Source organism: Phoca vitulina, unplaced genomic scaffold (genome assembly GCF_004348235.1).
Source record: "Phoca vitulina isolate PV1807 unplaced genomic scaffold, GSC_HSeal_1.0 scaffold13, whole genome shotgun sequence".
Lineage (NCBI taxonomy): Eukaryota > Metazoa > Chordata > Mammalia > Carnivora > Phocidae > Phoca > Phoca vitulina.
This window is the reverse complement of record NW_022589716.1, coordinates 17,976,055-18,003,127: the sequence shown is the minus strand read 5'-3', so window position 1 is coordinate 18,003,127 and position 27,073 is coordinate 17,976,055. Positions and strand designations below refer to the sequence as shown.

The window sequence follows — 27,073 nt, the reverse complement described above, 5'->3', positions numbered from 1 at the left end:
TATATATATATATATATATATATATATATATATATATATATATATATGGAACATGGAACATTGTTACCATTTTGGATCTATTCAGAGCCACAGTTTGAAGACAAGTCACCATGAAGGTGGCTGTTTCAATTGCTGAGATTGGAACCCAAGAACCAAATCCATATTCCACAGAAGTCTTGCTTTTAAGTTAGAACTTTATTTCATTTCCTTGAATTGACGTAAAAGCTAGGATAAAGAGTGTTTTAGATAAGTGAGCTAGAAATATATGGATTTCCCAATAAGAAGGGCTCCTACTGACAATTTGTTGCTAGTTTTTCACTGGCTCCTTCCCACATCTATTAAGCTACTGTCTAATTGCCTTGCTGTCTTTGCATTTTTTCATCCTTAACTCTGTCCTTTACCTCCACATTTTTGGGGTAGTGGAGACAGGTTTGGAGAAATCTAATCTATCTCACCCATGTCCTTTGACCCATAACCCATAGAGGAGCGACAGGAGGTCAGGCTGGGAGATGTGGTCCCTGACATTGGTTTCCTGCAAATTTACATGGTTCTTACGGGGATGAATTTTTTTTCCTCATCTGTACCATCTTCTGTTGGCTTGAATAATGAGTCACAGAAAAAAGAAAACTTCTTTAGCTGTGAAAGTTTCAGCAAGAAAAAATGTTAGGCCATTGGCATTAGTATAATGCAAAATAAGATAGCATTTAAAGATAGTTTCTGCTTCAGCATCATATTGACAATGCCCCTCACTTGAGTCAGGGATTGGGGACTTACTGAGATACACCATCTGGCAAAACACGGAAGGCCAGTCTTGTGCCAACTGAGAAAGCTGCATCAGTTCCAACTCTTGTGTACTTTGCACATTATTGGATGCCTTGCAAAACGTTTATCACTTTTTAATTAGTAAGGACTAAGGGATTTTCGTACCCCAAAGAAAATGTCAGCCGCCCAAAGATAGACAAATTATCCAGTGGATCATAAGGGGCAGTAGGTATTTAACTTTGAGCTTGCAAAGAAACAAGGACAGTTGCAAACCAGGATCTTTGTTGTTGGACATGTGTTCTTGGTCTGTCTGGGTGGAGCTGGGGATCTGGGCTTTCTGTTCCTCTGACAGTTCCCCAGCTGGTTTCTCCTGCAGCGCGGCCAGGCCTTGAGAGCACATGCCAAGAGATCAACTCTATTCTGCTCCTTGGCCTATCATGTAAACCGTGGCCTGTCATGTTCATTAAAATGAAAATTTGTCGGATGGAATTTGCCCGACTGGCAGAATAGTTTAAATGTCAGATGTTGTTAGGCCTGGATATAAATATTATGTTTTTATTGTTAATTAATTGCAGTGCCTCAGTACCAGTGATCCAAAATCCAATTTAGTCTGCAATAGGCCTGTGGATAAGGGCCAGAGATAATGAATGCAGAGGGAAAAAATGTATTTAGAGTTCCCATTGTATCTGTCAATGTCCTCTTAGAAAAATAGCAAATTTTGGTGTGTCACTTTAACTCAAAGCGTACAAAACAGAACAGAATTAAGACTCATTGTCTTTTGAAACCTCTCAAATGTTACTTACTGTTGAATCTGTTCCACCGCTAGCCCCAAATCTGTCCCCGCATCAAAATCCCCAAATTTGCTGCTCTGTCTCCTTTCTGTGATTTCCCCCACATGGCTTCCACCCCCGAGTCCCTTGTTACGTTCACAGCTCATTTCGGAGTAGCAGAACTGAGGTATCGAGTCCCATAATCCTCCTCATTTCTCTTTGCTCTGTTCATTTTCCTCTCTTCCATTCGCCATCAGTCCTTCTCCTTTTTGTCTCCTTTTTGTCTTCTTTTTGTCCTTTGTTTGGGTCCCCAGACTCAGCAGCCTATCTGTAAGTCTGCCACTGTTTGTTAAGATCATTTTGCTTCCAAATTGTGCTGGTGGCTATCACTCAGCGTAACGCTGCATAACTGTTTGCATTAGAAAGGGGAGCAGAAATCTTGCCGCTGGGGTCCAGACCTCAAAACTGACTGTGGTCGCAGAGCCATGAGCCAGCAGGCATTTGCCACCACCATTCCCAACCAATATTTTGTGGAGTACTTGCTCTGAGCATGGCATCTTACTCCGCCACCTTCCTGGTTTCCAAAGGCAAGTGGGTGTGCCAGGCAGAGGAAGACTAATTAAGACTTTGGAAGGCAGGACTAATGTGATCCAGTGGTCAGGGACCCTCATTTAATTCCTGGCATCCTGGTCCATGCCAGCCTCGTTCTGCCCCTGTGATTAAGCCAGCCGAGAAGCAGGGAAGGGAAGATGAACTTTGGTGTGCTCTGAGTTTCCCTGTCCAGCAGTGTCTGTCAGATTAAAAATGAGAGGGAAGGAGGCCAGAGAATCTTCCAGATGGAGAGTTCAGAGGAGGGCACCGCCAGACTCCCTCTCCGCAGTGACGTAGCCGGGCCATCGGAGCACCGGGCCACAAGCCAGGAGGAGCACAGCCTGCCACCTGACCCTGTAGTAGAGTGGAGGCCCGGCAGAACAGTCACCCTTGGCTTGGGGTGGGCACGTACTCAGACCAGGCCCACACCGGCACGTATGTGGCGGAAGCAGAGCATTTACCCCAAGATCTGGGTCAGTCTGGGTAGAGGACGGGCCCTTCATCCTGGACTCCTTGCAAGAGTGTGTTCCCCAAGGCATATGGGCACTGCCGAAACCAAATGGGGAGTTGGGTGTTCTCCACCCTCCTCGGTTTCTCCCTTTCAATAGAATTGGCCATGTAGGAAAGGTGACCTTCGATGGGTTGGCAGCAGCAGGAACAGCAGTGGCCATACATCCTTGGATGGCCTCGCGTGTGGACAGCAGTTCCAGACCGCAGGGGTTTGGTGAGGACACACTGCACAGAGAGCCACTCCCCACACCTTTTGGCAGCGTAATTTTGTAACTGGTTTCAGCATTCATTAAAAAGTATCCAGGGTGGATGCTCCAGGAACAGGGTTTTGCTCAAATGAGATCTGTTTTTTAGACTCAGGCCGTCTGAGGTCTATGTCAGGATGGGATGATAACGAGTGAGGTTAAACACTGGATATCTGGCGTGACCTTCCTTAAAATGGATTATTTTAACATTGCTTCTGTACAACCTCAGTTTCTCTCTGAGGTGACCCTATTTTTCTCAAAATCAGGTTATATTCGAGTTTGGGGAGGGTTTGTACTATTGGGAGCAGAGCTGTTTGACTTGAAATGTCATCCCGTTTTGAGGAAACATACTGGGGCCACGTTAGGGCATCACTGTGCAAATGTCACATTGTCAGAATGTCTCCCCCTGGGGTTAGACTGGCCATGGTACTTCCCAGCACTGTCTGGCTGGTCAGACAAAGCCACTGCCTCCCCATAGCCAGGGTGCTAACCCGGCCGGGGTCATGCTCCCCGAGATTTCATGGAATTTGATTTGTCACTAACTCTGAATTTAAATATGCTAATTATTGGCTGATTGGTATGCAGCTCCTTAGACGTCACCTAATGGTTTTCCAGAGCTCATACTCTTGGCAAATTTACTTTTCTGGTGTCTGGCAAATATGACAGCATTGAACAGGTGTGGCGATGGTGTGTGTGTGTGTGTGTGTGTGTGTGTGTGTGTGTGTGTGTGTGTTGTGGATACAAGTGTAGGCTTCCATAGAGAGAGATCTTTTCATCTTAAGAAAGCCCTAGAATACAAGTTAAGAAAAGGGAAGAAAAGAACAAACAAAACTAACCCTAAGCTTAAGAATTTTCAATTCTAAAAAAAAAAAAAAGAATTTTTAATTCTAGAGGTGCCTGTCTGGCTCAGATGGTGGAGCGTGTAACTCTTGATCTTGGGGTTATGAGTTCGAGCCCCAAGCTGGGTGTAGAGATTACTTAAAAAAAAAATCTCAAAAAGAAAAAAGAATTTTCAATTTTAATAGCAAAGCAAACTTACAATATTCCTTTATTAAGCAAATGTTATTGAGTGGATGTTATGTACCAGACACTGTTCTAGAGGATGTGGATTCAGTGCAGAACAAGATAGATGTTGTCTGTATCTTTGTTGAACTTAGGGTCTAGTGGAAGGATGTCCACATATATTTTGACAATATTGATCAGCTTTCTAGGTGAATAACAAAACTAAGAGTTATTCTAACCACCCCTCCGAAAGCTAAATATATTAGAGTTTCACAAATTCTGAATTAGAAATTCTATTAGAAATACATAAATATAAATATTTTGAAATAAAACTTCTAGGAATGTATCTGAGAAATGTCAAGTTTCCAGTGTCTTTGCTGGTATTTCTTGTGAGCATTTAAATCAGTATGCAGATTTGCAAATAATTCCATGTGTTTAAAATATTCATTTATCATCAGGTCGTTTAACCAGGGCTATGTTTTCCAGCTGCCTGGTTTTCACCGATACTTAGAAAAAGGTTTAAGGATCTCCTCTTAGTTGAAAATGGGCTTTCATTTGAAAGGATGTTGCAATAATTTGTCAGCAGTAACAGCTCACTGAACGTAGCATAAGAAGGAAGACGAGGGTCGAATTTATTCAGTGTCTTCATTCTTGTGTCTTGTCTTCATTCCCGAGCGAACAGACTTCTTTCCCAGGTATGTAGATAATTGTTAAAGACATAAAGGTCAATAACCAATCCCTTAACGTGGCAGTCAAGCCAGGTGAGGGCTGCAGAATGCAACAATGGAGGGAAATCCCTCAGTTCCCAGGCAGGGCTGTGTTGAGTCAAGTGTAGTTGGATGGTTCCCAGAGATAGGTTTCAATTGGGAAAAGATGAATTGTGAAGGAAGTTTCTGTATTTGAGAACAATGCTTGTTTAAATTCAGGCTGGTTTTTAAGGGAGCTGGGGGCTGGGTAATGGAGTGAGGGACTTGGGGTTGGTGAAGATTTTCTAGGTGGCTATCCTCTGAAAAACGAGCAAGAAAAATCAGGGTGTTATTGGCCCGTACTGCTCTGCCTCCATGTTTTTTTTTTTTTTTTTTTAGGTTTTTTTTTTTTTTTTTCAGAGAGAGACACAGCGAGAGAGGGAACACAAGCAGGGGGAGTGGGAGAGGGAGAAGCAGGCTTCCCGCGGAGCAGGGAGCCCGATGTGGGACTCGATCCCAGGAGCCTGGGATCATGACCTGAGCCGAAGGCAGACGCTTAACCGACTGAGCCACTCAGGCACCCCATCTGCCTCCATGTTTATGTCTTTTAGGAGCCACTGAAGCCCAAACCTATTTGGGTTGATTTAAATCTAATCTGTCTTGCAGGAGGTCATATGACGGTTACAGATTCTGTCTGCTCCAGAACAGAATGGGGATGAGCTAGGCCTGAGGGGAATGGGAGGCGCTGTACCACCTTGCAGCTGCAGGTGAAAAGGTTTTCATGGCCTGTAGAAGTTTAAGTGCTTGGATTTTTGGGTCAAGGCAAACATGGGAAAGAGAGGACTATTTTGAGTGGCTATTCCTGACTTTGGGCATTGAAACCAGAGTTTTTTTGATCCTGACCTGCTCCTATTTTGGATACGTAGCACAGCTGTGTGGAAAATGCTCAGGCACCAGAGAGATGTACACAAAGACTGTAGAATCCACTTGTACTTGTCTACTCAACATGTATTTACTGAAGGACTGTTTGGTACAGGTATAGAATCCGGGGCTCACAATGCACGGGCTGGTGTGGTTGGTTTGAACAATAAAGGCCATAGGTCTTAAGGAGTTTAGACACTAATCAAGGTGATAAAACATACACAGGAGAAATAATTTAAGGCAATACCATGCATGCCAGTCACAAGGCATTATGTGATCAAGATGAGCGCAAAGCTGTTTTTTTTTTTAAAGAAGATTTTATTTATTTATTTGACAGATAGAGACGTAGCGAGAGAGGGAACACAAGCAGGGGAAGTGGGAGAGGGAGAAGCAGGGCCGAACATGGAGCCCGACGTGGGGCTCAATCCCAGGACCCTGGGACCATGACCTGAACTGAAGGCAGACGCTTAACGACTGAGCCACCCAGGTGCCCCTTTTTTTTAAAGATTTTATTTATTTATTTGACAGAGAGACACAGCGAGAGAGGGAACACAAGCAGGGGGAGTGGGAGAGGGAGAAGGAGGCTTCCCGCCGAACACGGAGCCCGATGCAGGGCTCAATCCCAGGACCCCGGAACCACGACCTGAGCCAAAGGCAGATGCTTAACCACTGAGCCACTCAGGCGCCCCCCAAAGCTCTGTTTTTTTTTTTTTAATTTTATTTATTTGACAGAGAGAGAGAGCGAGAGAGGGAACACAAGCAGAGGGAGTGGGAGAGGGAGAAGCAGGCTTCCCGCATAGCAGGGAGCCCGATGCGGGGCTCGATCCCAGGACCCCGGGATCATGACCTGAGCTGAAGGCAGATGCTTAACAACTGAGCCACCCTGGCGCCCCCCCCAAAAGCTCTGTTTTAAGACCAATTCCCTCACCTATCCCTTTTGATTTTCTGGGAACTTGCAGTCCTGGTTACCCTTTCTTGCTCTTCTGCCCTTAGCTTCTTAGTCCCAACTGGATCTTCTCATTACCTTTACATACACTCAGGTTTTTTTCCTGTTTACAAAGTGCACAAAGAAACACTCTTTCAGTCCTTTATCTTCCTCCTGTTGTTATTCTCTCTCTCTTCCCCTTCACACCCAAACATACCTAGGATTGTCCTTACTTGTCTTCTTTTTAATGATTTCCACTTATTTTTTCACCAACTCCAAACTGAATTCTGTCTCAACTAGTCCAAGTTCTCATTGAGTTCCTCAGTGACCTTCACATTGGGCATTTTAATTTTTTAATCTTTAAAGATTTATTTATTTATTTGAGAGAGAGAGCAAAAGAGAGAGAGAGCTAGAGCACAAGCAGGTAGAGGGGCAGAGGGAGAAGGAGAGAGAGAATCTCTAGCTGAGCGCAGAGCCCGATGCGGGGCTCGATCTCACAACCCTGAGATCACGACCAGAGCTGAAATCAAGAGTTGGACACTTAGCCAACTGAGCCACCCAGGCGTCCCATGTTGGGTACTTGTAGTACTTCTATTACTTGACCTTTCTGTGACACTTAACGTTTTTGTTTTACTTCTCTGGCAACTATTTTCCCTCCTATGTGGGTATCATCCTCTCAACATAACTGTTGAATGTTCAGCTTCCTCAAGGATCAGATCTTCCCTTCCTACTTTGTACCATCTCCCTGAACAGCCACGTCCATACTCACAGTTACTTCCTAGGCACAGATAACTCACCACTCCCAAACCACCTGTCTGAGCTACAGACACACATATCCAACTCCCGACCTGGACATTTCTTTTAGACATCTCTCAGGAACCTCAAATGCAATATATCCACAACCAAAGTGGCAATATGGGCTCCAGATGTGGACTCTTGTGCAGTGGGATTCACTGAACGATCTTGTCTATCTCCAACTCAGAAAGAGAAACTATCCTAAAGATTATAATATTCAAACATAGGTTTAAAAATCTCTTTTTGTAATTGATAACTAACTTTAATGCACTGTGATCAGAGAACTTTGTTTGATAGCTGTTTTTTTTTGGTATTTGTTGCGACTACCCTTGTGGCCTAATACATGGTCGGGTGTTCCTTATGTTCCACATGCACTTATAAAGAATGCTTTGGCAGATTGCATTTTCCACAGGTGGTCACACCAACACATTTTTCCAGTCCCATGTGCTCATGTTACTGAGCACTGACCACCACCCCTCCTGCCAAGAGATGGAGCCTTTGTTCTCTTCCCTTGAGTCTCAGTGGGGGTTTGTGACTGCCCTGACCAGTGGAATGCTGTGTAAATGGTGTTAATGTGACTTCCAAGCCTAGGCCAGAAAGAATACAGCTTCTGCCTGGCTCCCTATCTGGGAACTCTTGCCTTTGGAACCCAGCCACCATGTTGTGAGGCAACTCAGGGTACATGGAGAAGCCACATGTAGGTGTTCCGGCCCCTGTTAAGGTCTCAGCTAACCTTCAGCAACCACTAGCAAATGTTTGAGGGAATGAGCTTTCTGGTGATTCCAGAGCCCACCTTCCAAGCCTTTCAGCTGAGGGCTTGGGCATTGTAGCATACGGAAACACTGGCTCAATCGTATGCTGTCAGAATTCCTGTTCCGTGGAAACCATAGAGACAATAAATTACTATTTTTCAGTCATTAATTCTTGGGTAGTTTGTTATGCAGCAATAGATAGCTGATGCAAATATGTATTCTATCACCAGTAACTTCTGTTTTGCCTAGTAGTATTTCCACCAGCTTTCTTTTGGTTCCTATTTGCTTGGTGTATAGTTTTCTATACTTTCCCATTCAAACTCCCTTTACATTTTAGATGTGTTTCTTATAAACATCATATAGTAAAGTTTAAAAAAATCAATTTAAAAAAATTATTTTAACAGATGTATTTAATCCATTCACTCTGATTTGTGACATATTTGAACGTACTTTAAATATTTTCTTTTGTATTTTCTATTCACTGTGCTTTCCTTTCGCTTCTTGCCTGCTTCCATTCCAGTCTTCTATAGAGAATTGGCTGAGTTTTCTGTCCTTTATATTGTTCCCTCAGTTGGTTTGGACATTTCTATTCTTTTGGTGATTACTCTTATGTGTTTTAAAATTGTGAAATAGACCATATGTACAAAATAATTTTTGGAAGTGTACATCTACAGCATTTATTGTATTGTATTCTATTATAATACAATATATAATAACCTGAACATCTAGATACCTCTTCCCTGGCCAAGAAATAGAGCATTACCATATTCCAGAATCTTCCCCAATGCTTCTCATTATATCTCCTCCCTTGTCCTCAAGCTAAACATCGCTTGCATTCTGTGTAAATCATTCCCTTGCTTTTCTTTATAGTTTTTGCCACTTAGATTTCAAAACAAGATAGTATGTATTTTTACCTTTTTAAACATATTATATATATAGAATGATATATATAGTCTTCTGTGACTTGCTGTTTGTTTTATATCATATTTTTGAGAGGCATAGATGTTGATGTGTGTGACTGTTTCATTGATTTTTCAAAGCTGTATAATACCCCATTTTAAGACTGTAAAAATATATGTATTCATTGTACTATTGATAGATGTTTGGGTTGTTTTCAGTATTTCTTGGCATTCTAGCAATGATGCTCTAAACATTTTTGTGTGCACCTTTGTGAGCATATATGCAAGGGTGTCTTTGACTACGTACAATGAGAAAGAAATGCTGGTTATCCTTAACAAGTTAGTCAGTAACTTTAATGCATATCTTTAACAGTTTAATTAGTATCTGTCTCTTCCTTCTAAGCAATTTATTCCCCTCCCTTATTCCATATAATTGCAGCCAACAACTCATTTCACCTTATATGCAAACCCTAAAAATTGGTCATTATTGTTGTTGTTGTATTTTACAACCAAGGCTTAGTAATTATTATTCAATAACCTTTATTTATTTATTTATTTATAAATATTTTATTTATTTATTTGACAGAGAGAGACACAGCGAGAGAGGGAACACAAACAGGGGGAGTGGGAGAGGGAGAAGCAGGCTTCCTGCTGAGCAGGGAGCCCTATGTGGGGCTCGATCCCAGGACCCTGGGATCATGACCTGAGCCGAAGGCAGGGAGACGCTTAACAACTGAGCCACCCAGGCGCCTCAATACCCATTATTTATTATTAAATTTACTAGATTTACCATCATGCTTGCTAATGTCTTTATTTCCCATTGCATTTTGCTCCTCATTCCTTCCATCTGGGGTCAATTCCTTTTTATTCAAGTATGCCTTTTAGTATTTCTTTCAGCAAAAGTAAACTACTGTGAGCAGAAAACAATCCTTTTTTTTTATCCCTGAAAAATGTCCTTATTTCTCTGTCGTTCTTGAATGATAATTGGTTTAGCATGGCTATAGAATTTTTGTTGAACTTTTTTTTCCCCTTAGTACTTTGAACATGTTATTCCATTGCTGTCTTGCTTTTATTTTTGCTGATGACAAGTTGTTTTGCAAGGAGTCTGTTTTTTCTCTCTGGTTGACTTTAAGACTTTCTATCTCTGGTGTTTTGTGGTTTCTTTCTGATGTATCTACCTGTGGATTTGCTTTTATTTATCTTGCTGAGGTCTTGGTGTCCTTTTTTCAAGAGGATTCGTGTCTCATTCTAGAAAATTTATATTCATTATCTCTTCATGTTTGTCTTTTCCCTTTCTTTTGAGCTTGGCTATTTGGATAAATATGTATTTAAATTATCACCATATTTTGCTTAGTATTTCTGTGTGTTTAAAGTGGAAAGGCATACAGGTCGGTCTCTATGTTGTCAGACCATAAGTCTCTCATATTTTACAAAATGTAATATTATACTATTTATCCAGTCTTCCCCAAATTCTGTTTATCCCAAATTATTTTTCTCCTAACTCCATTGCAATCCATATAACAGGGGAAAGGGGAAATTTCTGATGTTGTCTCATGGAGGGGCTTTATCTCCATAAATATTACAGGATTTATGTCACAGCCCGGAAGTCTGGTCTTGGTCTTTAGTGACCATACATCAGCAGTAATGGGTTCTTTGGTAAGGGCTAAAGCAAGTACTTAGGACATTGAAGGAAAAGAAAAAGAACCATGGGAAAACCATGGATTAGTTGGCCATTCCCAACTACCACACTATTAGGAGATATTAGGACTTAGCCAAGAATGACAGAAAGAGGAATATTCCAATTACTTTTGACCATATGATATGAGTAATGATGTACTGATATAGAATGTTATATCAAGCCCTTGAAATATTATTATGATAATAGTCCCTTGCTTATCAACTGAAGATACATTCTGACACCCTCAGTGGATGTCTGAAACTGTAGAGGGTACTGAACCCTGTATTTACTATCTATCTAGCTATCATCTATCTATCTATCTATCTATCTATCTATCTATCTATCTACCTACCTATCATCTATCTATCTATCTATCTATCAAACTGTGATAAAGTTTAATGTATAAGTTAGGCACAGTAAGAGATTAACAACAATAACTACTAATAAATTAGAATAGAACAAAAATTAGAACAGTTAGAACAATATTCTATAATAAGTTATGTGAAGAATGTGGTCTTTCTCTCTCAAAATATCTTACTGTGCTGTACTCACCCTTCTTCGTGTGATGATATGAGATGATAAAATGTCTACGTGATGAGATGAAGTGAGGGGAATGACGTAGGCACGGCGAGTAGCGTGAGGCTACTAGTGACCTTGTGACAGTTTGTTAGAAGGAGGATCATCTGCTCCCAGACCACCGTTGACTGCCAGTAACTGAAACCATGGAAAGTAAAACCTCCACTAAGGTGGGGGGGAACTCCTGTATTGCTTAACAACTATCATTTACCACATCTCTTATCACGTTGACCCGTGTGTGCTCAGTACATGGTATGTTTTGATCACAGGGAGCTTAATTTAACATGTCAAGTTTTGATTTGAAATGTGGAGTGGGGCTTCCTGGGCTCTGTGAGTTTCTCTCTACCTAGGGAATGGGGACTGTACCTGTCAGCTTGCATCTGTGTACTCATGGGGCAAGTGGTGAGGTCCGCATTGGAAGGACCATGCATCTCATAGAAATGGAACAGGCTCCCCCACGTAAAACTTTTTCAGAGAAATGGAAATAGGGTGTGCAAGAAAGACGACAATGAAAGAAATTAAGAACATAAAATGCTCGGTCAGAGTGAGTGTGCTGCGTAACATTTAATTTGACTTGCATCTCTGCTGTTTATAAGCTGTTCCCATGCTGTTGAGGAGTTCACAACCCCAAAAGATTTGATTGTCCATCTGACTGGTGTGTGTGATTGAATTCTGACTGGATGTGCGCGCTGTTTTCACTTGATGACAGTCTTTTATTGGCCTTTTGTGAGGGAGGTATGAGGCCCGGGTTTTTTGGCCAGTGCCACATACCATGGCATATGGAAATTCTCCTTAGAGACATGGAGAGAAAACGTTTGGTGTTTTACTCGCGGATAACTCCCTACTTTCATTTTTATCTCTTTGTAGCTTTGAAGCTCAGCGAAGAAGGAAAATCCATTGAGAACAGTCTGTAAAGGTAAGTGTATTTATTACATGGCCTTGACAAACATTGCCTTTACAACATTGATTTTTCTTTTATTCAGAGATTTAAACACTTGGATTAAAGATACAGCTGACAGGACAACTTCCTTAACCACCTGCTTGTCCTCCCTCTTAGGCAAAAGTGCTGAGCAATAGTTAGCAGGGAGCAGGAGGAAATAAAATGATGTGCTGAGGGTAGCCAAATGCAATTGTATGCTTGCTGACTTTTGCTTTCTTCTCAGCAGTTAAGACATTCCAATGGAGCTAAGTTTACTAAGATTAATGCTAGCTGGAAAAAGAATGCGCTTGTACTGCTTCTAGTCGATGGTTAAATAAAACCAGCTGGCCAAATAAAGCATTTAAACTAAAATGCAGAGTGGCATTTGAATTGGGTTGGATGAAATTTATCATGAAAGTCAGTTGTGCAGTTGCATGGAGAAGCTAGTTTTGTAGAAAGGAGAAAGCCAGCTAGTTTGGTGTAGCTAATTTCATTCTGCCCAGTCTCTGTGGACCCTAAGTGAGTTACAGGAAATGAACTTCCAAGTTTGAAGCAATGGGAAAAGTACCTATCAGCTTTCTGTGAAACATTACAATCGCGTTGGTTTTTACATGGAAAAATGTAATTGTTTCCTCTTTGCTAGGTATATTTATAAGCATACGGCTGTACAGCATTGTTCTTTGATTCATTGTTTAATTTCTGTTCTGCATGAAGTATTTTAATTTAAAGAATTCATTCTGGGGAATTATAGGGCTGCAGTTTCATCAAGAGTCTTTGGTGGCCAGGGTGAAATATGCCATAATTTTACATTTGTTTTCATCATCAATTATGTTTTTGACAATTTTAGGTTTTTTTCCTGTCGTTTTTATTACAGCAATCATGACCGTGACCACTTTAGTTAAAGTTGAAAAGCCATTTTGATTTACCTTCTATTTTAAGTTATTCCTAACTTTATGACAGATCTACTTCTGGGGCTGAGTTTTTAACGTTTGTTTTGAGGGTGAGAAAGAATTTTACAGGGAAATTGGAGAAAACCTCTTTTGAATGATCAAAACGTGAGCTATAAAAACACCATTTTGAGGATCTGCTTTGGGATGACTAAACTCTGGTGCATGAAGCCTGGTTGGCGTGGAATTTTTCCTTAATGGTTTTCAGCCATATAACTTACACATCTCTGGACCACTGAGCCACATCTTGGAATAAAGCAGTACTTGATAGCCTCTTAGAAATAAATTCTCATAAATTATTGGAGCTGGTGGTGATGTGGCAATCTTCAGAACCTTGCGATCTTTAGGTACCGTTACGGTGCTCCCATTTCTCTTGGAGAATGTTTTCACACAGCATAGTCCATTTCCTCTGCTCTCAATGAAAATCCTTTGTTAAACTGGTACTTTGGAGTCAGACATGGATTCAGTCCTGGGTTGGCTTTTATTAGCTGTTGGACCATGGACACATTATTTACCCCTCTGCATCTCAGTTTCCTAGGTCGTGAAATGGAGATCATAATATTGTTTTCCTCATAAGCTTGTTGTGGAGGTTAAATGAATTATTAGGTATTAAAGGCTTGGAACAGGTCCTGGCCCGTGACAAATACTCAGTAGATGTTAGTTGCTGCGACCGTTGTTAATATTACCATCATCATCATCAAATCAGCATCCTTCTGAATTTATTCCTTAGACATTTTGAGAAGTCTGTGCTTTTTGGAAACTACAGGATAATGTTTCCAAGATGAGCATGTCAGTACTAAAGAAGGACAAATTCTGCTTTGTCTTTAGGAATCAGAGGAAAAGACAGCTTTCAGGTCAAGCGAGAAGTGAGGCCTCTGAAGTAAAAAGTTGTCAGGGTGAAGTTTTGTAGGCATCAGGGTAAACATGTTCTTTGGCTGTGTGTAGACAATTATTAGTATATAGAGTCTTAAGAAATAGTGATCTTAACTGCTAGCTAGTTAGATTCTTAAGGAATTTTGGAAGAAAGGCTTGGCAAGTGTAGAGGGACTTCTCCCCCTTCCCCTTTCTTTCCTGTTCTTGTATCTGTTTTCCCTTCCTAACAGTGCCTTGATTTCCTTTTGAGGTGGTTAGATCAGTGGAACTCTAACCAGGGGCCCTACCCAGGGGCCTATACTCAGCCTCGGGATGGGTGCATGATCACTAGCTTGGGTAAGGGGGTGTTCATGTGCTGTTTGAATCTTGAGCTAAGGGATTCTCCTTTTTCCCAGTGGGCATCCTGCTCTGAAAACACCTACTGTGGGGACCACCATAGCATTTCCCATTCCCTGGTCTCCATGTCTATCTCAGCAAATGATGGTTGCTAAGCCTTATTTTCCAGTGGAAAATTAGGCTTATTTTCCATGGATTCACTGAGCCCCAAGTTTCTTTCCAATAATCCTCCTCAAATTAGCCAACTGGCTTCAGTCCTGGCACCACAGAAGCCTAAGTGGTAGAGTAGTAGATATGGAATAAACGGGGTGTGTTTGGAGGTTTACAATTAAAATACCGTTCATTAGTTTCTTCCATCATGTGTAAGTACCTGAACATTTTGCAGTAGGTTATATTATAAAAGGTTCAGAGTTGTCAATTAGTATTTTAAAAGTGGGCCATTTTGCTGGACTTCCCACGCCTCCTGTGTTTGGTAGAGAGAAGTCACTTCTGGCTGCTTCTCTAAGCTCTCAAAGGATGTGTGTGTATGTGGGGATAGAGCTGGAAATGGCAAGAGAAGCAGAGAGGTCTTCACAGCAGTTTCTGGAGCCCTGGTCTCTCTGCTGCCTGGGGGTTGTGAAGGGACTGTGATTTCCTTCCACCTACTCTAGCCTCCCCAAACAAAACTCGTTACGTATCTTTTTCCTGGACTTTTATTCCTCTTCTGAACACTTGCCTTGCCCTACTGAACACCTTCTTTTCAACGATGTGTACGGTGTGATTGAAAACTCAATTATTTTGGTCTCTGGCATTCCTCGTGGTTTCTCGAGAATGGAATGGGCAAGTGCGCTCTGTTTCCCCTTGTGTCTTGTTTGTTGACTACTTCTGTGTTCTGTGCGGTGCCTAGAACAAAGCTGGTTAATGCTTTTTTCACAGGAACATCAATTTTGCGCTCCTACTGTGAATAAGTAGCCTGAGTGCCTTGTGTGGTGGAAAGAGCCTAGGCTGACATGCTGGGAAACATGCCTTCCAGTTTGGGCGCTACTGTTGGTAGCTTTATGGTTCTGGGCAAAATACCCAACTTTTCTTAAGGTCTCAGCCGTAAAATCAGGATAACCTTTGCCCAGTCTACTGCATCGAGGCGTTCTGAGGATGATGTAAAGGTAGTGTACGTGAAAGTGCTTAGTTAGCCAGCTGTCAAGTGCTGCATAACATCAGCGGGTGATGATGATGATGCCATTTATGTTAAACAGGTTGAGAAATCAAGGGATCTTTTTTTCTTTAAATATAAGGCTGAGTAGAAAAGGGACATAAATTTAAAAAACAAAAATAAAAATAAAACTCCTATCGGTGCTTGTGCTGGACATTCTGTTTGTGGCCTCCAGCTCGTTGCTCCTCTGAAAGGCTCTGAGCCCCCGGAGGCTGCCCTCTCTTGTCAGCGTTCCCTGGTCTTCCTTGCTCTCCGGCTTTCTGTTGAATTAGCCAACGGAAGGCCCTGGGTGAAAATCTGAGAATGTGAGTTTGGAATATTATTCCCTGCCTTCCGTGCAGCACTGCGGTGGGAGGAGGGCCGCAGGTGCCGGGGACAGAGTAAATGGTTATTGTCAATGTCCAGCACCTGGACATTTCGGTGGTACATTTGGAAGGATTCTATCAATCAGGTTTTTAAAAAGCAAGTTTTGGTAAACCGAAAAACCTTATGGTAACTGCAGTATATAAAGACATACAATATTTTACATGTTATGGATTATCTTTTTAAATTCACTTTTATTTTTATCAAAGCAACCTATCTACCTTGTTTGAATAAAACAGCGCTAAAAAGTAAATATTGAAAAACTGCAACACCTACCCCCTCCTTCTGCATTTCTCCTACCCTTCCAGCCCATGCCCTGCAATTGGCAGCTTTCATCTCTGATACTTCCGGCATTTATCTATTGCCAAATACTGTTTTTTTTTTCCCTGCTGTATCGATTTTAGCAATAGTTCTTTAACACTTCCCACTCATCGCTTCTGATCCCCACAGCCCCCTAACATAATCATATCACATTTTTTGTTTAAATCAATATGGAATACTTCCATTATCATGTTGATCTGGTTGGTAATGTGTTCTTTAATGTGTAACTTTTGGTCTTCCTTGGAATTAACATATGCTTTCAGAATTTGCTTTCTTTCCTAGGCATCTGCCTTATGAAGTGTAGGTAGTAATAGCATTTCCATTTTATAGATGGGTAAATTGAGGCTTGAGGCTTAAGTATTTTGCCCAGAGTCACACACCTAGTGAGCGTCAGAATTGGGATTGGACACCAGCCAGCCTGCCTACAAAGCCTGCATTCTTAATCATGACATTGTTTACAAACACTGTCACTTCAGTTGTTATCCTAATGGCTCTGTTAAAGCAAAACAAAACTAGGGGCGCCTGGGTGGCTCAGTCCTTAAGCTTCTGCCTTCCAGTTCATGATCCCACGGTCCTGGGATCGAGCCCCACATCGGGCTCCCTGCTCCGCCGGAAGCCTGCTTCTCCCTCTCCCACTCCCCCTGCTTGTGTCCCTCTCTCACTGTCTCTCTCTCTCTGTCAAATAAATAAATAAATAAAATCTTAAAAAACAAAACAAAACTTAAGGTCTATCTTTCAGATTTGGAATCAGTCGATCTGAGATGGGGACCAAGAATCTGTCGTTTAAAAAGCTCCACAGGTGATTCCATTGATCAGCAGGGTTTGAGAACTTCTGTTCTATATCCTATCGTTACTGTAATCACCATCCTTACAGTCATGATCATCAACATCCTCACCACCACCTCCATCAGCAGCAACAAATGACAGTCTTGTGCTCTCAGCCACTAAGTAGAAATCCTGGTGTCTGTGAAAGCAGCCTCTTTTTGGCCTCCTGGTGAGAGAGCACTGGTGGGTGATTCAGGTAATAATTTATCTGGCCATTTTTAAGTTTGGCCAGTGCTTTGGGAGGAACTGTGCCCCATGGAAGTGGACAAGGGCATTTGTTCACCTCGGTTGGTTGGCACTTTATCTGGTAAAAAAAAAAAAAAAAAAAAGGCAATTGAACATTGTCTCTGTACTTAACCCTGACCTTAAAGGGACTCATTTTTTTCTGAGTCCCCTAAAATGACATCAAGGGGGAATACAAAGCTCAAGTTAAAGAGAAACTTTGATGTCTTTGTTCTATTTGATTTCCACCCCCCTCCCTTCCTCCCATGCTTGTGGCATTTCTTGTTTATCAGGCAGGAGAGAAGCAGTAAAATTTGGCCTGGGGTTTTCTCATCCCTAGGTGTGAAATTATTTCAGAACTATAATAATAATACTTTGCATTTCTATAGTCCTTTTATTTGAAGATCTAAAAGTATTCTGTTGGTGTTAATAGAGCTTCCCAGCACCCTCTGAAGTAGGTATTATTAGAGAAGATTTCCTCCAAGAACATTTTCACTTCATATCCTATGTGTGACTTGAAAATGTTTTTGTATTGTTTGGGAATCTCCACTATTTAAAGTGCCACACATATAGGGCACTTGTTTTCATTATATTCAGTCTTCACTAATTCCCAGCCATTGAGGGAAATATAGTCCGTTTCCCATGAATGGGTGTGGCGTTATTTATCGAGAATTTAAATAAAAGAGTTCTGTTTTGCCTTTTATTTGAATGGTTTTTGAAAATATTCAGTGATGTTCACCAGCCATGGAACTGTCTATGTTACAGTAAATTTTCCCTTTTTTTTTTTTTTAAGGTAGCAGGACTTGTGGGAAGATATTGAATAAGTAGTGAGAGTTTGGCTCGGTAATGTGTCCTTTGGGAGCTCATGACATGTCAAGCCAATTAAAAATACAAACTGAGTTAGCATTCTCATTTAAAGGTTTAATTTAGACAAATTGCTTCGAATGTTGCATACCGGAATTTTAATCATGTAGACATGCCTACTTGGTTATTTTTCTCTTTCTCAAACTGTTGTGAGGTTTCATCTTCGTGGTATTGGGAATGTCACTGATTCTGCATGTCTGCCATAGCACATGTGAGAAGCAAGAATTTCCTCTCTCTTCCAAGGACCTTCTAGCTGGACTAAGAATCAAATTGACACGAGACAGGTTAACAGGAGAGAAACACATTTGATCTCATACATATGGAGAATCCACATACACATTGAAACTCTGAAGATAGTCAGGCAAAATGAGGTATATGAATTAAGGAGAAGAATTTAGGGTTTGAGACTTTAAAGGGAAGGAATGTAATTCACAGGGAGATGAAAAAGAGTAAATATTTGGTAAACAAATGTTTGCTGTACCTCTCAGAAAAAAAAGTCAAAGAGAGGACTTTGATGAAACAGGCCTTGTTAGGTTCCTCCCTGTCTACCAGGTAAAGAGGTTTTTTGGAATCTTCTGGGTTTCGATTGCTTTTTAACTGAAAATAATTATCATGTCAGAGTGGCCCATCTTGGGGCTGCCTGCCCTTGGCTCCTACATACAGAACATTCAAGAAAAGGCCCTCTGTTCCTTAGTCCATGCTGGTCACTCTAGGAGGTTCCTTGTCTATGCAGTGTTGGGTGGCCCTGCTGTGTCTCTCCAAAGGAGGTTGGGCTCTTTTTCATTTCAAGGACTCAGTATTCATTTTCCTAGCATCTCCTCACCATCCCCATCGGAAGTCCTATGACCCTCCCTAGAGATCTGCCTGGGAACAGGGTGCTGGCCTCCACTACTTTAAGGATCTAGAAAACCTCTAGTTTCTCCCTAGTAGTATTCCACCTAAACAAGAATAAAGGAAACAGAATAGTTTTAAACAACACAGTCCAAACTTTGTTTTATCCCTGTCCTTTTTGCTGGTGTCTAGCACATACCCTTCCATGAAAGAAAAATCCTTAGAGGGGCCAGATTTGGGGGGTTAGAGATTGCCTTCTAGTACTTTCTGCATTTGGACAAAGGGAATACAGGCTCTGTTGAAGTTCTTGAGATAAGAAAGGGGACTATACAGGAGGGATAAAAAAACGTACAAGTTGGCATACTTAAAATATGCTGCCCACCACTGAGACAAGGTGATGCATCAGCATTTGTGGTGTGCTTTATGACTCTCACGATGGTGAGAGTGTCAGATGATCACATGGTTAATTCTTTTCCTGGCATTTCAGTTGTCTTCCTTTTAGGGAGAAATTCACTTAAGATCCATCATCTGTAGATTTGGAGGAATGTGGGCAGAACCATGAATCTCTGCACCATTTTCTCCTGAGTGTTTTGCTCAAAGGAGGTCACATAAATTTGTTGTTAATTACATGAAGATAGATTTATCAGTGAAGATGCTTTTGGCGGCAAATAATCAGAAAGTCAACTCAAACTAGCTTAAACAATAAGGGAATTAAAAAAAAAAAGAAAAGAAAACTTCCAACTCTCTCCATGTCTACCTGCTGAGCCCCATGGATGTCATGATTGATGGGAAGGCGTTATAGAACCCGGGCTCTGAATGTCTGGAATACAACCTCAATCCACTTTTCCCTGGTGCCAAGCAACTGGGGATCCACTGGAGTGCCTTTGATGGTTGTCACTGTGCAGCAGAAAGAGGATTTTGAGCACTAAGTTGTTGACAGATTGCTAAGTATTGTCAATTATTTTGTGAATTTCTCTACCAACTTATATTTGAACACAAAATAAAAGCCATCAGAATAAGGAAAATGAATTATCTCAAGGAACAAGATATCCCAAGGGGGCAGCTCCAGGTTATGTTAATTTGGTGGCTCAACAGTGTCATTAAAGTCTTCATTTCATGCTTTTTTCCTCTGCCATCTTCACTGGTTTTGACTTGGTCCTCAGATTGGCTGCCTTAATGGTTCTAAGATGGCTGCTTCATTCTGGGGAGTCACCTGGACTATATGGTAGCATCCATTGGCATTAGAGACTATTTATTCTTCGTATTCCTTTTTTTTTTAATTTAGAAATTTATTCTGTTTAATCCACAAGCTTTATATAGCTTTAGTTTAAAAAAAAACAAAAAACAAAAAACAAAAACAGGGGCGCCTGGGTGGCTCAGTTGGTTAAGCGACTGCCTTCGGCTCAGGTCATGATCCTGGAGTCCCTGGATCGAGTCCCGCATCGGGCTCCCTGCTCGGCAGGGAGTCTGCTTTGCCCTCTGGCCTTATCCCCTCTCATGTGCTCTCTCTCTCATTCTCTCTCTCTCAAATAAATAAATAAAATCTTTTAAAAAAACCCCAAAAAACAAAACAAAAACAGTGAAAACAAAGACACTATTTCAAAGTCTGGGCCCTTCCAGCCTTCCAAATACGAGAGCTCTGAAGGTTGTGTATACCAATTGGAAGAACAAGACAAAATTATGAATGGAGCCATGACATTTCATAAAACAAACTTTTATATAACTGAAGGATCCTTCCTGGGACTAGTTAATTGCCTTTACAAAAAAAAAAAACACAACAGAATAGAGTGAAATTCCAGTGTTCCAAATCAACTTGTTACACATCAATATAAACCCCCAGTGTCCTGGCAAACAACAACATGCTTCTTCATATCCCTTTTTAAAAACAAGGGACCTCTCCTGTATCTAGCAGGTTTCTCCTTGGGTTACATTTGGCTGATTGTAGCCACATACTCCTTCCTAAATCGGACACTGGCACATGGGATAGGATTCCCTTGACTGGTGCTTTCCAATCTACATTTCTTCTTGTCAGGGTATACCTAGAAAATGATAACATTTGGTCAGGACGTTTGGTAAACAGACGAGGCTGCTTACATCTGGAGGTGGCTGGTGGATGGGTGGGGGTGTGCGTGTGTGTGTGTGTGCATGCATGTGCGTGTGTTGGGGGTGTGAGTGGGGGCTCTAGCTGCTTTAACCCTGTTGTGCCCGGCTGCCTTAGGGACTAAAGAGATGATATCTGAGCAGCTCTAACCCATTCTCTGCTTTAAACTGATCAGGATTTACCCCTGAGCTGGGTTAATCTCACCTTCCCTGGGTACATGGCTTTGTGGAGGGAGGATACTCCAATAAAACTGAGGTTTTACTTTCAAGGCACAAGAGGGGATGGCTATTGGATAGGCCCTCAGTGGTGTCTGCTGTCTGGATGTTTCCTCTCTTTGCATATATATCTAATATCCTTCTTTGAATCATTAGTTCTTTATGGAGAAAGGACCAAGTTTCTCAAGTGTTAACTGCTCAATGATTATTTGTATATTAAATGAATGAATATGTACTAATGTACTTGACTAACTGATGCTTTCAACACCACTGACCTCCTGAAATGTGCCAGGAGGTCAAGAAGCTCTTGATGATTTAGCATCTAGGGAGAGAGACAGATCACAACGATTAAACAGACAGTACATATATAATTAAAAGTTAAGACTTATTGCAACAGGAGGCAAAACAGAGCTAGACCTCTTCACATGCGGTGGTCTGGTCTGGGAGGCTTGAGTTTATGACATTTTAGCTGAGATCTGAAGGAAGGACAAGGCTGGGCGGGGGCGGGGGGAATCAGCCATGCAGACTGGGAAAAGAGGGTTCATAGTTTTGACCCTTCTTCTAACTACCTCTTGGTTCAGAATCATTCGTTTTGAAGAAACCAACCAAAACAAACAGCGACAAAAACAACAAAAGATGGGGCATTTGCTCTAAGACAACCAGCTAGCTTATGATTGAGGGCAGAGTGGACTGAGAGGCTTCTGAGGCATCGGACCAGGAGCAGTAAATGCATAAACCACACTGACTCTGAGTGGCTCCATCCTAAAGCACCATGACTAACTGGGGCTGCACATCCTCTCCCACCGCTTCTCCCTGCATACTCTCTGCTCTGCTCTCTGTAGCCTGGTCCACCTTGACTATCCCTGCTGCTCCCTCTGTCCCTTTTATTTATTTATTTTTTAAAGATTTTATTTATTTGACAGAGAGAGCACAAACAGGGGAAGCAGTAGAAGGAGAGTGAGAAGCAGGCTCCCTGCCAAGCAGGGAGCCCGATGTGGGGCTCCATCCCAGGACCCTGGGATCATGACCCAAGCGGAAGGCAGACGCTCAACCATCTGAGCCACCCAGGTGCCCCTCCCTCTGTCCCTTTTAAGGGGTGGATAGAGACTGACAGGAATTACTCCAGCTCCTCTTCCCTGGGGGCAAGTATCTGAGTAGATTGATCTAGGTCAGGTGCTCACACTTGCTGGAATCAGCTGTGGTCTGGGCCCAGGGTCTGCCTGGCTGGCTGCCTACTTAATTCTCCTTAATCCCTCTCAGCAGGATTGGGAGAGATTCTCTGACAAGGTGCAGTATAGGGCAGGTGGATGGGTTAATACTCTTGTTAAGTGCTGTTTTTTGGGTTCTCCAACTTAAACAACCCTGGCAGGGGACCAATGATGTAAATAATTTAGTTATTACCTGGGTTACTTAGTTGAGTACTGATGCCTACTGCCGGGCACAGCGTACAGCAGGTACTTACGGAGTAGTTAGTGATGGTGGTAATAGCAAAGTGGACCATGAGATCCGTGGTAGTTCTCTCTTAATGGTGCAGGTCAATTATATTATTTTGATGGAAATGCTTCTTTGTTTTGCCAATGAAAAACTCTTTTGTAACTGCCAGTCTATCTTTAAACCACTTTATAATCACTTTATTCATATTACAAAAATAATACACTTGCATTTCAGTTTATTTGGGAAATGGATCTGCAAAAGAGAAGAAAGTAGAAATTGCTCAATATCCTACTGCCCAGAGACGACCACCTATGGCATTTCGAGGTCTTTCTTTCCAGTCAGTTTTCTTTGTAGATATATTTTTTAAAAAATGGTATGTACTGCTCTTTCCACTTAAAAAAAATGATAAGTATTGCTTTTTAAATTTGCATGGTGAACATTAAAAAGTCTTCTACCACACCCTCATTAGGAGCGGCCCTGGATTCTGCCATGGAGATGTAGCCTATAGAAACCCGTGTACAGATTGGGAAATCACATCTGTCGCTGGCTGTGCTCCTTAGGCTGGGACGGATTGGAATGCTGACCCCGAGGTTGTATGCCTGTGCAGATACCGCAGGGTGATCCGAAGTTGGTCAGAAATTAAGTTTCCGTGATAATGATCACTCTTGGCCCCTGGGCCACCACTTTCCAGAGGGTGATTTGCATGAAGCTCATTTTCTGTTTTGCAAGGAGGAAGGCTCAGTTTGAGCATCCCTGTGAACAAAATAATCAGCATCCCCCTCAGGGTTCCAGGAAGCTTCTCTGCGGCTCAGGTCAGGGTGGCCCCTGCAGGCTGCACTTGCTTCTCCCGATAAAGCAAATGCAAGCATGCCAAATTGCTTTGCTCCAGCTTAACCCTACTCCAGAATGAATCCATAAATGCTACAAAAAGAAAGCTTATGAACATATGCTACACAGAACTCAGAAAGCATCCTGCCTACTTAATCCTTTTCCTACTTCAGAGGAAAAAAAAAGTCTGTTTATACTTGAACTGAGAATTGAGGGATCACAAAAATGAAGATTGGACGCCTTGCTAGAAATCACCAGTTGTGTTTTCTCATTTCCCTTAGAGCCATGGGTTGATTTTTCAATACAGCTGTGTCAGTGGGGAAATGTGCCCCTTTTTCTAGAGTTTTTAGATTCACTCCCAATTATGTGACTGTGTCTAAATGCCTTTTGAGGAAATGCAAGTTCGCCTTGTTTAAACACAGAGTGTTCATTATGGTGGATTCTGAGGACTGGGGGCCATCTCTTCATGTCATTATCACCCCCCCCCCCCCATGGCCCCATTTAGATTATCGCAGATGGCGAAAGGCACTTCTCCACCTCGTGTTCTTGGAGCGATTCTTCCACAGAGAGCTGCATGGAATCACACTAGATGTGCACTAGCTCGGAGGTTCAGGAACATGCCCTGGCACTTAGCATGCGTATTCGTCCTTCTGGTTCAAGATGATTCCCCTGCAAAACAGTTCATCTTTTTTTCTTGCTGGCATATTTGCTTGCACACACCCACAGAAGCTTTTTGGCAAGCTTTCTGGTCCCAAAGCAATTCAGATTTTTTTGATCCCGCTCTGCTTGCTGTGCGCCTCCCCACACTGGAGCTCTGGAGGAGACTCTAGCAGGTCGGCTTCAGTCTCTTTCCATCTCACAGAAGTGGAGGCTATGTTTCTGCTTGTGTCTTATTTAATGCATGTCTGTATCTTCCGGCTCTCCTGAGCTAGGGGTCTACAGGGCCATTCGGTTTGACACCAAAGGCACTATCTGTGTATAGCCAGTCATAATGAATAACTGTAAACATGATTAGATGCCTGCCCGAAGGGGGTGGTAGCCAAGAGATGTGTGAATCTGCTTGGAGGGGCAACAGCTGAGATGTCAGAGTAGTTTACCATCTCCTGGGTAGAAGCATTGGGAGAGTGTTCTCTGTCTGAAAAATATTACAAGCATCAGATCCTAAACTTCTCCTCCTGTGGCTGCAGGTGCTCATCCTTCTGATTTAGAAATGAGGGATGTTGTATGGGTATTATAAGCACAGGAGATTCAGAGGGAGAAAGAAGTGAAAAATGCAGGGGGCTTCACAATGGGAGTGAATGGTGGCCATCCTCAACCCAGGATACATTTGGTAAGATGCATTTATGAAGACTGTTTGTACCTGTTTGCTGTGCCTGTTTATGCCACTGGGACCTGCTAATCTCCATTTTCTGTGAGCATTAAAAACATCATACTCTGATACTGGTGTTAAATAACAAAAATTCAACTGAGTAAATAAAAAAATCTATTGGCTTTATTAAACCATTCATGAATTGGGCAGCCTCTCAACTAGCAAGTGGAGGGGAGCTCCAAGGGCTACAGAGAAGGAAAGGTTTTTAAAGGTAGAGAGGTGGGGGGGGGAGGAAATCATTAGCAAAGAATTCATTGTTTTAGGCGAGGTCATCCTCCTAAGGGGAATGGAAGGGGTCTGTCAGTAACCTTTCTAGTGCTGACCAGGAAATTCCTACGTTGACTGGGTAAAAGTTATGTTCTTTGGAGGTTGAAACTGCAGTTAGGTTAGGTATTGAGTCAAGGTTTACTGACTTGGGGCCTTAACCTAAGTGACGCCATTTGAAGCCTGTGGTTTTCTTTTTAACACTGGCAAACCAGAGAGGTATCAGGACAGTGAATGAAAGCATGTGGGTGTTACACTGTAACAACAAGACATGAAGCCATTATGCCATTGATAGTTTATCTTGGTATTGTGATCTGGTTCAAAAATGTAGCCAGCATTTTTGGCTTACAGTATACTCTAGGCAATAAGGTTGTCACTCTTCTTTAATTCTCTCATTTAATCTTTATCACGACTCATGGGGCAGATGTTTTTCTTCAGAATTTGACAGATGAGGGAACTGAAGCTCAGAGAAGTTAACTAACTTTACCAAGATTGCACAGCTTGTAAGAAGTGGGCACCTGTAAAGAGAGAATGTGGCAGATCTCTGTTCAGCTAGGGCAAAGGAAGGGGAACTTATTTCTCTAAAAGGCATACTGATGGGATTTTTGCTACATTCCTTGATAATTTTGGACAGGTTGGGGTAATTTGAGGGCATTCCTTAGGCATGCAGGTGCTCCTTTCTGCAAAGCTGATTTATTTTCATACATTCACTCATTCATTCATTTATGGTTGATGCATTCAATGATTCACTCACTTGCTTTTTCTATAAATGTGGCACCTGTTTTGCTGAGAGCTAGGTGTTAAGAGCAATGGAAAGATGATCAGAGAACTGAGAATCTGATTGGAGAAAAGGTAGCCAGGGAGAGCTAGAACATACGGCACTTGGTGGTGAATATGGCACAAAGCAGTGGAATTTGGGAGCTCGCTCCAGGAATTATTGGGGTGACCTCTAGGTAATGTGTCTCCTCCTATTGGGAACCCGTGTTAGCATTCCAGAAATCTGGTCTCAGCACAGGGACTGACATTTGTTCTGCACTGTCAGCCACAATGAAGAGACCTATTAACAGCATGTGATTTCTTTGTGATGGGTAATTTGTGAGCTCAGACGTGTGAAAGAGCTGGTGCATAGAAGTGGAGAAAGACCTTCATATCAACCAGTACAGTGGACTTTCGCTATGACACAGATGCAGGGACAACCCCAGACACAAATAATTGTGCGGTGGGCAACAGCCTGCTCCTTTGTACCCTTATTTCTCATAGCTTGTGACATGCACCCCACAACGCCCGAAGCATGCAACCTTCACACATGCTTCTTCAGATTCTCAGTGCCCTTCCTACCTCTTTTTGGTGGTCTTTCCTGCTTTAGTCAGAGCACAGGATGGAGGGGTGTTGAGAATTCGGATATCACTCATTTAGTACTCTTTAGTGTGAATTTAAACCAATAATTTATTACAGTATTTCAGGTGGTACATGAGATGATGTTGGATGGATACTTTTCTTTCTATTTATGGCGAGTGATATTGACTATGTACAAATGGTATTGAATACAGTGGCAACATAGAATTGTGTTTTTTTAAAAAAAGATTTTATTTATTTGAGAGAGAGATTGAGAACGCACGAACAGAGGTGGGGTAGGTGAGCAGGGAGCCCGACACGGGGCTCGATTCCAGGATCCTGGGATCATGACCTGAGCCGAAGGCAAATGCTTAACTGATTGAGCCACCCAACCGTCCCTAAAATTGTCTTTCCAAATTCAAGTTAGCAAAATTGAGTTGACTAAAAGAAAAATATTGTATTAATGCTAGAACATTGGTTCACAGAATAAGAGTCATGAAGTTTTAGAACAATTTCCCTGGGTGTATTTGCATTTCAAACTCTGTCTTTAACTGTGGAATACGTGTGTTTTGTCTCATAGGAAGAGAATTTAATTGATCAGGGTGGAGAGCGTGCCTCTGAGATCTTATACTTCCTAGGTAGCCACCTAGTTCAGCCTCTAGGATTATGATTCACCAGTGTTACAGATGTCTCATGTTATGGACGGCTCATGTCACACCAGGCTT

The 27,073-nt window shown here is 42.0% G+C and overlaps 1 protein-coding gene across 1 annotated transcript in view; it reads left to right on the top strand.

Annotated features, from left to right (window-relative positions):
- Window positions 1-27,073, top strand: part of FHIT (fragile histidine triad diadenosine triphosphatase) — a 1,435,811-nt gene that overhangs the window by 22,629 nt on the left and 1,386,109 nt on the right. Inside the window, exon 3 of the mRNA XM_032411650.1 lies at window positions 11,980-12,028. The gene's annotated coding sequence lies outside the window, so the exon portion shown is untranslated. The remainder of the gene's footprint in view (window positions 1-11,979; window positions 12,029-27,073) is intronic.